We start from the raw sequence: 3,960 nt of genomic DNA on the forward strand, positions 1-3,960 counted from the left end.
TGACAGTTTTGGCCGATTCTATCCCATTCGTGGTCTATGACTCACTGTTTTGGGGTCCCTTAGTGATTTTCATAGTTTTTGAACCCCAAGGTGCGCTTACGTGTTGGTCATCAACACTCACAGTTTTGGCCGATCCTGGCTGTTTCGTGGACTATTACTCACCGTTTTGGGGTCCCGAAGCGATTTCTATAATTGTTGAACCCCAAGGTGCGATTATGTGTCGGTCATCAACACTGACAATTTTGGTCGATTCTGGGCCGTTTCATGGACTATTACTAACTTCTTTTGGGTCCCAGAGTGATTTCCACGATTAACGAACCCTGGAGTGCGTTTACGTGTCGGTCATCAACACCCACAGTTTTGGCCGATTCTGGCCCGTTTGTTGGACTATTACATAATATGGGGGTCCCGATTTGATTTCCACGATTGATGAACCCCGGGGTGCATTTACGTGTCGGTCATCAACACTCACAATTTTGGTCGATTCTGGTCCGTTTCCTGCATTATTACTCACTGTTTTGGGGTCCCAGAGCGATTTCCACGATTGACAATCCCCGGGGTGTGTTTACATGTCCGTCGTCATCACTCACAGTTTTGGCCAATTCTGACCCGTTTTGTGGACTATTACTCAACGTTTTGGGGTCCTGAAGCGATTTCCATAGTTGTTGAACCCCAAGGTGCGCTTACGTGTCGGTTATAAACACTCACAGTTTTGGCCGATTCTGGGCCGTTTCATGGAATATTACTCACTGTTTTGGGGTCCTGGTGTGATTTCCTCGATTAATGAACCCCGTGGTGCGTTTACGTGTCGGTTATCAACACTCACAGTTTTGGCCGATTCTGTCCCATTTCGTGGACTATTACTCACTGTTTTCGGGTCCTGGAGTGATTTCCATGATTAACGAACCCTGGGGTGCATTTACGCGTCGGTCATCAACACTCACAATTCTGGCCGATTCTGTCACGTTTCGTGGACTATTACTCACTGTTTTGCGGTCCTGGAGTGATTTCCACGATTTACGAACATCAGGGTGCGTTTTCGTGTCGGTCATCAAGACTCACCGTTTTCGGGCCCCAGAGCTATTTCCACGATTGACGATACTCGGGATCTGTTAACGTGTCCGTCGTCAACACACACAAATTTGGCCGATTCTGGCCTATTTCGTGGACTATTACTCATCGTTTTGTTGTTCGAAAGCGATTTCCATGGTAGTCGAACCCCAAGTTGCGCTTACGTGTCGATCATCAACAATCGCAGTTTGGGTCGATTCCGGCCTGTTTCTTGGACTATTACTCAGTTTTGGGGTCCCGGAGTGATTTTCACGATTGACGAACCAAGGGGTGCATTTACGTGTCGGTCATCAACACCCACAGTTTTGGCCGATTCTGGCCCATTTCATGGACTATTACTCACTGATTTGGGGTATCCTGAGCGATTTCCATGGTTGACGAACCTCGGGGTGCGTTTATGTATCGTTAGTCAATAATCTAGGTTTGCCTGATTCTAGGCTCTTTCATGGACTAATACTCGCCGTTTTGGGGTCCGAAAGCGATTTCCATGGTTGTCGAACACCAAGGTGTGCATACGTACGGTCGTCAAGAATTGCAGTTTGGGCCGATTCTGGACCGTTTCTTGGACTATTACTCCGTTTTGGGGTCCCGAAGTGATTTCCAAAATTCATGAACCCCGGGGTGCGTTTACGTGTCGGTCATCAACACTCACAGTTTTGGCCGATTCTGGCCCGTTTTGTGGACTATTACTCACTGTTTTGCGGTCCCGGAGTTATTTCCAAGATTAACGAACCCCGGGGTGCGTTTACGTCTCGGTTATCAACTCTCGTGGTTTTTGTCGATTCTGACCCGTTTCGTGGACTATTACTCAACGTTTTGGGGTCCCGAAGCGATTTCCATGCTTGTTCGGTCATCAACACTCATAGTTCTGGCCGATTCTGGCCAGTTTCGTGGACGATTACTCACTGTTTTGGGGTCTCTAAGTGATTGTCAAAATTAACGAACCCCGGGGTGCGTTTACGCGTCGGTCATCAACACTCACAATTTTGGCCGATTCTGGACAGTCTCGTGGACTATTACTCATTGTTTTGGGGTCCCGGAGTGATTTCCATGTTTAATGAACCCCGGGGTGCGTTGACGTGTCGGTCATCAACACTCGCTATTACTCACTGTTTTGGGGTCCCGAAGTGATTTTCACAATTAATGAAACCCGGGGTGAATTTACGTGCCGGTCATCAACACTCACAGATTTGGCCGATTTTGTCCCATTCGTGGACTATCACTCACTGTTTTGGGGTCCCGAACTGATTTTCATAGTTGTGGAACCCCAAGGTGCGCTTATATGTCGGTCATCAACACTCACAGTTTTGGCCAATCCTGGCCCGTTTCGTGGACTATTACTCACCGTTTTGGTGTCCCGAAGTAATTTCCATAGTTGTTGAACCCCAAGGTGCGCTTACGTGTCGGTCATCAACACTCATTGTTTTGGCCGATTCTGAGCCGTTTTGTGGACTATTACTAACTGTTTTTGGGTCTCAGAGTGATTTCCATAATTAATGAACCCTAGGGTGCGTTTACGTGTCGGTCATCGACACTCACAGTTTTGGCCGATTCTGGCCCATTTCGTGGACTATTACTCACTGATTTGGGGTCCCTTCATGATTTCCATAATTGATGAACCCCGAGGTGCGTTTATGTATCATTCATCAATAATCTTGGGTTTGTGTGATTCTGGGCTCTTTCATGGACTATTACTCGCCGTTTTGGGGTCCCAAAGCGATTTCCATGGTTGTCGAACGTCAAGGTGTGCATACGTGTTGGTCGCCAAGATTCGCTGTTTTGGGGTCCCGGAGTGATTTCCACGATTAATGAACCCTAGGGTGCGTTTACGTATCGATCATCGACACTCACAGTTTTGGCCGATTCTAGCCCATTTCATGGACCATTACTCACTGATTTGGGGTCCCTTAGTGAATTCCATGATTGATGAACCCCGAGGTGCGTTTATGTATCTTTCTTCAATAATCTTAGGTTTGTGTGATTCTGGGCTCTTTCATGGACTATTACTCGCCGTTTTGGGGTCCCAAAGCGATTTCCATGGTTGTCGAACGTTAAGGTGTGCATACCTGTTGGTCGCCAAGATTCGCTGTTTTTGCCGATTCTGGCCCGTTTGTTGGACGATTACTCAGTTTTGGGTTCCTGATTTGATTCCATGATTGACGAACCCCAGGGTGCGTTTACGTGTCGGTCATCAACACTCACAATTTTGGCCGTTTCTGGTCCGTTTCCTGCACGATTACTCACTGTTTTGGGGTCCTAGAGAGATTTCTACGATTGACGATCCCAGGGTGGGTTCACATGTCCGTCATCAACACTCACAGTTTTGGCCAATTCTGACCTGTTTAGTGGACTATTACTCACCGTTTTGGGGTCCTGAAGCGATTTCCATAGTTGTTGAACCCCAAGGTGCGCTTACGTGTCGGTTATCAACACTCACAGTTTTGTCGATTCTGGGCCATTTCATGGAATATTACTCACTGTTTTGGGGTCCCTAAGTGATTTCCACGATTAATAAACCCCGTGATGCGTTTACGTGTCGGTTATCAACACTCATAGTTTTGGCCGATTCTGTCCCATTTCGTGGACTATTACTCACTGTTTTCGGGTCCTGGAGTGATTTCCATGATTAACAAACCCCGGGGTGCGTTTACGTGTCGGTCATCAACACTCACAGTCCTGGCTGATTCGGTCTCGTTTCATGGATTATTACTCACTGTTTTGCGGTCCCGGAGTGATTTCCACGATTAACAAACACCGGGGTGCGTTTTCGTGTCGGTCATCAATACTCACAGTTTTGGCCGATTCTGGTCCGTTTCGTGGACTATTACTCACCGTTTTTGGGTCCCAGAGCTATTTCCACGATTGATGATCCCCGTGATCCATTAACGT

The sequence above is a fragment of the Triticum aestivum genome, chromosome 3B (assembly GCF_018294505.1).
Source record: "Triticum aestivum cultivar Chinese Spring chromosome 3B, IWGSC CS RefSeq v2.1, whole genome shotgun sequence".
Lineage (NCBI taxonomy): Eukaryota > Viridiplantae > Streptophyta > Magnoliopsida > Poales > Poaceae > Triticum > Triticum aestivum.